Raw genomic sequence first — 10,501 nt, forward strand, 5'->3', positions numbered from 1 at the left:
CTAGCACTGCCTACCAGCCTGTCTAGACAAGTAGTGATGTCCACAACCTTTGCAGCAGGCAGGCAAGTCGCCATGCGGTCCTCACATCTGTCGCAAACCCCCCTCTCTATGTTTCTAATAATCGAATCCCTCACTACAGGAAGCCCCGGACCCCCCCTCCCGCCGAGGAGTATCCTGAGTGCGTTTGGATACGGGTCCGTCCCCTAGAGAAGGGGTCCCCCCTAGGGGATTGTTTCCCTCCTCTCCAGGATGATGTCCTCCAGCCCTGAGACTTCCCACCTGGGCAGCTGAGGAGCTGCACGCCTGAGGTTGGGATGAAGCCTGATGATCCCTGGAAGTCTCCCCACAGTCCTTCTCTGCCTGCTTCTGCTTCTCCAGGTTGGCCACCAAGGCTTCAAGGGAGCGGACGCGTTCCCTGAGACCCTGGAGCTCCTTGCACTGAGGACACACCCATGACTTATGCCCCAGAGGCATATAGTCATACATGTGGCACTCAATGCAGAACACTGGATAGCCCCCACCCTGCTGCTGGCTGTCTGACTGCATAGCTTTTTGTTGTTGTTTTTATTTAGGGGTACTTAAAAAACCCTACACTGGTTTGCTGCCCTCTTGTCAAGGGAAGAGAAAGGGAGGTGTCTGGGGCCCTGGTTTCCTCGCCCTGCTGCTGAACTCGCCCAGATGCTAAACTCATGGTGCCTTACCTGGCACTGGGTGTCCCAGAGGCACTGGGTGTCCCAGAGGCAATGCGCGCTTCTGCAGAGAGGCTCACGTGGTGGCAGGCCCCAGCTTTATACCCCTAGCTAGCTCCTCCTCCCTCCCTCCTTGCTGATTGAAAGGGGGGCTGGTCTTCCCAGGTGAGATTACAAAAGCTCAGGAAGACAAAAGGCTGTTGATGGACTTAATCCACTGTGCAGGCCCCTGAATGGGTTGCTTGGATTAGCCTAATGGGGCTCTTATCACCTCCTAAAGGTCAATGACTATGCTAAAGTGCCCTGTCTGGTTGGGAACTGGCCCTTCCTAGGTTCTTATCCTCCTAGTACAATTCTCTCAGGCTGGACTGTTTTTTAACCTCAAGCTAGTTTTTATTTGAGTTTATTTATTTATTTATTTATTGCTCTCACCTAGATCCTGTGTCCCAATTTACTGAACTGTTTAGATTATGTTCTAACTTAGATTAAGTTTAACTTGGGTTAAGTATAGGGTTAATTTAAAACAAAGTAGAAAAACTTGCTTTCCACTTTATCCTCCTCTGTTTTATTTATTTTTCCAAGTGCCTGGCCCTTGGGCTCTTACTCACGAGTAGGACTCTGCTCCTGCTCAGAGTAGACCTATGTACACACCTACATATTTATTTATTTATTGCTCTCACCTAGCTCCTGTGCCCCAACTTGCTGGACCTTAGATTCTCTCCCTTAGGTTAGATTAGGTGCGAACTTAGGTAAAGCTTAGGTAAAGCTAAATTTCAATGTTGATTTAAGGTTGATTTAAAGTTAGAAGACAAGGAGCTAGAAAGACAAAGAAAGAGTACACTTACCTTCTCCTTCTCGTCCTCCTCCTCTCCTTCTCCAAGACTCACTTGCCTTCTCCTCGCTCAGATGCTAAACTCGCGGTGCCTTACCTGCCACTTTGTTCCCAGAGGCACTTGGTGTCCCAGAGGCCACGTGTGCTTCTGCAGAGAGTTCACAGAGTACCCACCTGACTCTAAGCAGGGCTTAGTTTCTTCAGCACCAAGACCCAGCCCATTGGTGTACCAGAGGTCCAGCAAGAAAGAAGAGAAGCTGGAACAAAGTCTCAGGAAAACTAGAGTTTGTACAGAGGGCTGAAGAGTGCCAACTGGGAAGACAAGGAACTCCCAGGAGGAGGAGGAGAAGGAGACTTACCCAGGAGCACCGAGAGACGGCCAAGCAGCTCCATGCTGCAAAGGCGGAGTCCAGAAGAAGTGTCTCCAGCAGTTGGCTGGTGCTGTTGTAAATCCTCTCTTCCAACCACACTGGGAGGAAGTGCAGCTGGGCCGTCTGTTTCTAGCTATGCATAGTTGCTGACACCAAGCAAGGCCATAGGAGTGGCCTGCAGTCACTTTGAACAAATTCAGCTGATCATTCTCAAAATGGCAAACAGGGAAGATGGGGGTGGGATGGGGACAACTGATACAAACCTGCAGATTTGCACCCATCTTCAGCTTAAGGCTGCTAATTTTAAATGAAGTTGCTCCTGGAGAAATTTTTTCCCTTCCCCCCCTTTTTTTTGGGGGGGGGGGAGGGATTCCTCAATACCCTGCTAAAAATCTTCGGGTTTGCTTTCAAAAGTCACGTGGAGATGGATACTGATTCCGTAAGAGTCCAGTCCAATCCTGGACGGTTGACAGCCTTACTTCAGCTCCATCAGAGCTCTTCTTGGCTGAGGTCCCAATCCTTGCACTACTGGAACAAGCGTTCCGGCAGCACAAGGCCTTTTACAGTGGTGCAAAACCCAGTCCGCTGTCTTGCGCTTCCGGGCCACTGCCACAAATGGGCAGTGGCGTGGCAGTCACAGCATTTGGCTCCAGAAGCCTCCACCGGTGCCAGCAAGTTGGCAACAGAGGTGTGTCATGGGCTAGGAGGGGGAGTCCAAGGGGAGTTTCAGTGGCACTGATGCATGCCAGATCCTATCCCCTCTTTCACAGACTGCTCCACCTCTTTCCTTTTCTTGGACACCTACCAGCAAAATGTCTGGCGTAGGTCCAAGGAGATCCATACGTGATCAAGCAACCTGCCAGGAGTAATATTTTTACTTCCTGCTCACTGTCTGATCCCCCCCTGCCACTGGTTCACAACCTTGGTTGGCAACCTTCAGTCTCGAAAGACTATGGTATAAGCCTACAACAGCCCCTGGTATTCCTAGGTGGTCTCCCATCCAAGTTCTAACCAGGCTTGCCCCTGCTTAGCTTCCGAGATCAGACAAGATCAGGCACCTGCAGGGTAACAGTTGGGCTGTAACTGCCCTGCCCCTGCTCCCCCAGCAAGACTGCATTGGGGCCAATGATGGTGGATAGGATTGGCAGTGGCAATAAATGTTGCCAATTCAACACATTTTGCTACTCAAAGTGAAAGGAAAAGTTCTGTGCAGGGCAGTCTCTGGCGGGAACCTAGTGGGAATCCACCCCAGCCACCCCTCCCTAACCTCATAGCCTGACTTCCGATAAGTCACATGGGTGATAAATGCCTATCTGCGAACTTTTCCTTTGAAAAGGAAGAAAGAAAGCCAGAGGTTCTCACCGTGCAAGTTGCTGAACCAATTTTCTGATTTGGGGAAGCCACATAATCCTGTTGAAATTTCCAAGTTTTTTGGGCCCTGGAGAAGTAAGGGGCTCTGTGCCCTACACCCGCCCTGCCACATGGCTCACTAGAACTCTTTGTCATTTTGTTGAACATTTTTATAAGAAAGAGGAAATGGTGTACTGGACAGGAAGTTAGTTGCAACATCATGGGAAACATTCCCATAGTGAAGCATCCCATTACAAATAGTTAATGCTACTCTGCAGCTTTTGGTAAAAAAAAAAAAAATAGTTACAGCAACAACAGCAGCAACAACAACAAAAACAGAACAATCAACCAAAGGGACTGCCAATCCTCAACGTGTCCTTAAAAGCTGTGAGATTTGCCCATCTGTCTTTGTGAGCCTTATGGGATGGGGAACTCATCTCAGAGCAAAAAGAAAGTGGGGCTCAAAATAAGCTGAAATAAAACAAGCTGTGACTATACATAGGATTTGTTTTGGTGGTGGTATAAGGGAAAGCTAAATGGAACCAACGCTCCTTCCCCAACTATATTTTGATTCCCACAAACCCCAGATTGAGCTGCTCATGGTCATCTGCCCTTCTGGTGATAATATTCCATGAAGTCAGCACTTGATCTTGTGCAAGGGAGAGAGAGAACTGTCTTGTTCAGAAACAGAGGAATGCAGAGAAGCTACAGCAGATTGGAGAACCCACAATTCTTCCCCAGCACTGACAGATCAGGAGCTTTGCTTGTACTCTGTCAGGAAGTTGTGCAGTGTGGTTGAAGGCAGAGCATTGGGTGAGGTCAGGAGGGGGAAAGGGGGCAGCATCGCAATGGTCCCGGTTGGTAGCAAACACTGAGGCCTGGCTTGGAAGGGAAATGAAAAAGGGACTGTCGTGGAAAGGAAATGGGGAAGGGGACTGCCTTGGAAACGTTGTTCACCCTCAGACTTTTGCCCTGACCTATTCCACTCCTGGGGGGGATACAGCACTGTTTGGAAGATACAACGATCATGGTGGGAGATCCATTCTCCATGGTCCAGCCTCTTCCTTGTGGTCCTCATGACAAAGGGTGATACCCACAGCCTCACCCACAGCTGGGACACACTTAGAAAGGTGGAGGGAGCAGGCTCTAGCAAGACTGAGGGTGTGGCTATGGCATTACCACTTGGGGTCGACATGTGGAGAGAAGCCAAACATCACCAAGCTGAGTAGAATCGAGGTGAAGGGTGGTGGGAGGAGATGAAAGAAAATGGCAGGGGGGACGAAAGGGCAGGGGAGGCAGAAGGCGAGAGCCCCGAAAGAGGACAGGGCGAGAAGGAGGCAAGGAGAAAGAGAAAAGACAAGGTAAGAGGAAGGAGACTGGCGGAGATGGTGGAGAGCAGGGGATAGAGGCAGAAGGAGAGTGGGACAGTTGATAGGACAGAGGCAAGACAATGGGTAGGAAAAGGTGAGAGACCAAGATCAAGCATGAACTGTAAATTGCTGAGTGGTCCACACTATCCTATACTGGTTATGAGCAGGCTGGAGGTCTCCTTGGTGGAAAAAGTAAGGCTACTTTCACCCTTAAGTGCTCTTGGCCTTCTCTCTTCCTGTTGACCTGGCAACAAGCACAGTCCCAGCATCTCTTGTGTCTCAGCTCTCGTGGCAACCTCTAATATGATTTATTTGAACCCATTTCTTTTCCGGAAAAGAGAGGCGCCATATAAGGCAGGGACTCCACAACCTCGTAGTCTAAGGAAAGGTCTGTTCCTGTGGAGAGAAACCACCTTCTCTCGCCTCGGAGGTTCCCCCCTTCTTGGCACAAAGCGGAGCTGAGGCAATTGAAGGTGATAATGTGAGATCATGAACAAGACAGGCCATTGAGAAGGAGACTTTTTTTCTCCTTCATTGCACAGCATGTCAGAGATGTTCAGGTCTCACTTCCTGGGAGTAGAGCCTTCAGGAATTCTGGAATTGTATCCACAGGAGATGATGGACAGAACAGTTGACAGGACTCTTAGAAAAGCAAGAATGGCTCTGGATCCCATAATTACTCACCTGTGATCAAGTTCATTAGGTTGATCAGCACATGAGCCATACACCTATTTATCTAAAATCTTACAACCAGAGTTTAAAACCACATAGAAACAGAATTTGGCTATATCCACAACACACTCTTTGCAAAGACTTCTTAACAGTAATTTCAATCTTAAAGAGTCTGAAAACATAGAAAATTGATGCGTCAATTTCTTTAAGAATCGATCTCTCCCTGCGGTATATTTTGGGTATTGGAAAAGATATGCACTCGGGTGTCTAAGGACCCAATCATATGGTCTGCACTGCGCCTCTGCAGTGCGGACCACAGTCGCAAGCATGCTGTAAGGCACGTTTGCAGGGCTTACCGCTGGGCTCCCGCCGGAGGTGGCTCAGCTCCAGCTGGCGCTGAGCCACCATCCAGCAGGCATCCACGTTCCACAGCTCAGCGGTGCCTGCGACTGCCAGGCTGTGGAACAGAGAATGGGGACGTTCCCGGGGGTGTGGGGGAGGCGTTCTGTGGAGGTGGGAGGCGTGGTCAGGGGCATTCAGGGGGGAGAGGCGGGTCCGCGGGTCACCCTACACGAGCGCCTTCACTTTAGCGGCGACCAAATAGTCGCCGCTAAAGTGAGTAGTCCTGATAGAAGGTAATATAGGGGATCCATCCTGACATGCTATGCTTTGAGTGAAAGCTTAAAAAGCCATTTTCTCCGTCTCAGTTTGAAAAAGAAAAAAAAAACTGTTCTGTTTGAAACTGCAAGCAAGCGGACAAAATGCTTGAGGAATGCTTGAGGAACAAGAGAGATAACAGTTAGAACAATGGGTTTTTGTTAGGTGGAGAGTGTTCAGCTAAGGAAAAAAAGTTAATAGTTTGCAGTTTGGAAATATTATCCTTAAATAATAATAATAATTATTATTATTAGACTTTTTAAAAGGCCTATTAAAAGGCTTTTTAAGAGCAAAAGATTGCATACAAATGCTGGGAGAGGTATTTTAGTAAGTATTACACAAAATCTCATAGAAATATCAAAGGAAAACACTAGTTTGCTTACTTCTACTTATTCTTAAAATATTTTGAATAGTTTTGACCCTAAAAGGTGTAAATAATATATCTAGACATATCAAAGCTGTTTTAGTGAGTTTTAAGTGCCTGATTTCTTAAAAAGGGTTTAGTAAAGAAGAAACACATTAAAATAATAAAGTTAGTTTCCCAGACAAAAAGCTTAGGAAGCAGTTCTGTTAAAAGGTCACTGCTTAGGAATTCGGGCAAAATAAGTTGCAAAGATAGATAAATACTTGGACTTGCAACATTATGATGGGAAGAATAATATTAGCTTGACTAAGGTATTTCTTAGCTATGCAGGAGATAACAGAATATTCATGGGAAAAGTTCCTGTTTTGAGCTAAAAGCTAACAGAGAAAGATGTAATTTAGCTAAAATTGAATGAAAGAAAGATTTCTTAAAAGAAATCTTTGCTTGCTTGAACATATCCCATTATATAGCCCCAGTTACATTAAATAAGGCATAGAATAAGGAAGGTCCTAGGGACTTTGCTTCAATACAGATTAGCAAAAAGCCCCAAAAAGTTTGCTGGGAACCAGAGAAGGAATGACAAGACAAGATAATGCACAGACAAGATAATGCACAGATAGCTCTTGCAACAAAGTCACTTGGTATGCCATGAGATAAGGTCTAAAAGGCCAGTTTTGAGCAAAATTGAGGTTACAGTGCCATCTACTGGTTGTTGAAATCTTTAAATTGTGTATGTTTAAATGTATGGATTTGCCTTATTTGTAAACTGGTGACTTGAAACTCACCAATCAAATGTCTAGGGCTATCTCCAGCCAATGAAAATTAAAGCCCCATTTCTGATGTCAAAGCCCCAGTTGTTGCAAGGTCAAGAGCAAAGTTCAAAAGCAAACTCAGTAGGCAAGAGTGGAGATCGTCTGCAAGCTTTATTTCGTTGCCAGCAACGGGCTTCTCAGGGACTCCTGTCCAAAATGAAGAGAGCAATGAGAGCTATGTGGGAACTCTCAGAGCTCTCAGAGAAAAGCAATTTTCCAGTGTGAGCCTCTCCCTTATATTTGATTCTGGCTCCTTTGTCTGAGGAGTCTTACATTTCTCATTGGCTGGTGTGTGATATCAGAAATGGGGGCTTTCTCAGGATTGGCCACAGATAGCTTTACAAGCATTTGATTGGTTGGCTTCAAGTTACAAACTCCAAAAAAGACAAAATGTACATTTGAGACATTATAGAAAACATTGTTTCCAACAACCACTAGATGGCACTGTTTACTCATTTATTGGCCTTTAGTATGTCTTGTGTTTATTTCTGACTCTGACAGAGTTATCAGCCTTATCTTTCCAAATTCCTTTCTGTCTGGTCTCATCAAACACTGTAAGCTTTCTGCCAACCTCTGTTTAACTAAGCTTTTGGTTTTCTCTTTATTCTATGTGTAATTCTCTATTTGTGATGTATAGTGGCATACTTTTATATTTAATACAAGACAAACTAACTTCTTATTGTAAATAAGGATTTTAAGAGACCTTTCTCTTTATTTCAATTAAATCTAGCCCCTCCTGCTAGCTTTTAGCTCTGACAGAGGCTCTCAAGAATGTTTTGCTAATTAGGGGCTTTATTATCTTGTTCCTGTCCAGCTGTTTCTGCAGGTGTCTGTATCTTGGAAAGCTCTGTCTCTGTCTGTCAAACAAGATAAACTGTCTGCTTAGATCTCCTCATTAAAACTGCTTCTAACCTGTTTGTAACCTTTCTTGATGCCAAGAGATATGGCTTCCTGGCTACTCCCTAGTTCCTCTGTATGTTGTATCTAATCTCACTGTAAGTTGTAAATCTGTCTCTGAGTTCCAATTAAAAGTATCTAAATCTGTCACTTTGAGTCTACAGAGATATGCAGAGTTCTTATCTTGTGAGGAGTAACTTTTCTTAGAGTCTCCTTGTTAGACTCTCTTAATTAACATTGCCAGACATCTGCCTCCTCAAGGTTACAGGGATACAGCTCCTATATTCCATATCTGTGAGCTGTCTGTGAGACAGATTACTTCTGCCAAGGTTGCATCTGAATTACAATTTTCAAACTTGTGACTTTAAGCCTTTTAATAGTCAAATTTAATTGCTTTTACTATTCTGTGTATTTCTATACTATTATTTAACTTTCAATAACATCAGGCAATTAAGCTTTACTCTAATAGCTAATTTATATATTGGTTACACTTAAGGCATTGAAAAATATTTGCCAGCAAGCAAGCATTGTAATCTCCTTAGAACTTCTATGAAACCTTGGTCTAAATAACCCTAAACAGCTCTCCATATGCATTTGACTCTGTCCTTTTGATTTGAAGAAGCCTGAAGGAATTAGGTTTTTAAAAAGCAAAAGTGCTTTTTCTATTCAAAAGCTTGAGATGACTTGGGTGCTTTCCAGCAACTCTGTGTTTCACATAGCTGCAAGCAAAAGGGAATGTGTCATTCCCTAACTCCCATATCGTTATCTGCTTGGAAGGCTGCCAAAGAGACATTCCTTTGCTATCTCAGTAAAACCGCCAATTAGCCTGCACTTTCTACATCACACTGAGACCAGAGAAATGCTTCTTGGCTTTTAATTTAAACATATGAGCATGCATACAAATAAACATAACATTTTTCCTATTTCTTAAACATATAAAGTAATAACTAATTTAGCTATAAACACATAACATAGCATTAACATTTGGTTCATTAAACTTGTAAACATTTGAACATTTTCTCTATTAAACTGCTAAACATATAAACTATAATGTGTTTGTGTTTATGAGCATGGCATAATGGCTTATGGCTTTCATGGCCTTGCCTCACAGTTACGATGCCAATCCCCAGCTGATGAGAAGTGTACACCTCTTCAAACAAAGGACCAAAAATGTAATAAAAGGGTCAAGTTTAGAGGGAAAAAGTTACCCAAGCTTTGTTGACAGGAGTCCCTTGAGACAATAAAGCTTGGAGACGATCACCACTCTTGCCTACTGAGTCTTGCTTTTGAACCTTGCAACAGTCCCATTGCAGACTACTTTCCAGTACTGACATAAGGGCAATGCAGCTCTGAGGTAAGGGAACAAACATTCCCTTACTTTGAGGAGGCCTCCGTGAGTGACAGGATGCATCACATGTCCCATTGGCACTGTTATGGCAGTGCTGGAAAGCACTGACATAAGGGGTTAAGATTGCACCCTAAAGTTGAGAACTACGGTCATCACAATCCTCTTGAAATGTGCAAGGTCCTGAGACAGCCTCTGAAACTACCATATTGCCCAAGCCTATGCATGTCTACTCAGAAGTAAGTCCCATTGGAGTCAATGGGGCTTACTCCCAGGAAAGTGTGGACAGAATTGGGCTGCCAGTTTGCAGATATGTCCCAGTGGGGCTTGATAAAGGAACAGAGTACCCATTGGGTGCTCTCTCTCTCTCTCTCTTTCTCTCTCTCTCTCTCTCTTTCACACACACAAGAGAGAAATGTGTCCTTCCAGAGGAAGACACTTGTGTGTCCAGCTCACTGGCATATGAAGTGGGTGGCCCCTGGTGCCAGACTCAAAACGCGTGGGTGGTGGGTGCTTGGGTGCCTCACAGGGTGGCGGCACTTTTCGAAGGACTCCAGTGGGGAGGCTCTGCCTCACCTGCCTCCCCTCCCACCATATGTCCCTAGAGTGTGTATGTGCTTTAAGTGAGAGCTTAAGAGCCACCTGCCACTTTGAGTGCGGCCTACCCTGCAGGGTTGTTGTGTGCCACCCGCCCAGCCTCAGCTTCTGCAGTGGGGGGTGCTCTAACTGAGTGCTTTGACTGGTTCTGATGGTGGCAGTGGAGCTTGAAGCTCCAACAGCCTTCAGGCAACACAAGGCCTGGGATGGAAGGAGCAGGAACTCCCCCCTTTGCTGGTACACCCTTTGGGCTGGGGGGGGAAGGTGGAGGACACTCCTGGGTTCATCCAGAGATCTCTAGGGACACCTCAGCCCTGTGCAGTTGACACAAAATGGCTTCCTTCTATGAGAACCCGGAAGTATCCTCTGCGGCCTGCGGCAACCGCACTCTGCCCTTTCGTAGCTCTGCATTCTGCACACGGGTGCTCCTCCAGCGGCGGCCGCTCTCGTCGGCCCGCTCGCTGGTAGAGGGAGTTCGCTCTTGCTTCCGGTCAAGGCCGGAAAGTCGGCTTCCACCTGGCGTTGCCGTGGAAACGCGGCGCTGT

The sequence above is a fragment of the Tiliqua scincoides genome, chromosome 9, assembly GCF_035046505.1.
Source record: "Tiliqua scincoides isolate rTilSci1 chromosome 9, rTilSci1.hap2, whole genome shotgun sequence".
Classification (NCBI taxonomy): Eukaryota; Metazoa; Chordata; class Lepidosauria; order Squamata; family Scincidae; genus Tiliqua; species Tiliqua scincoides.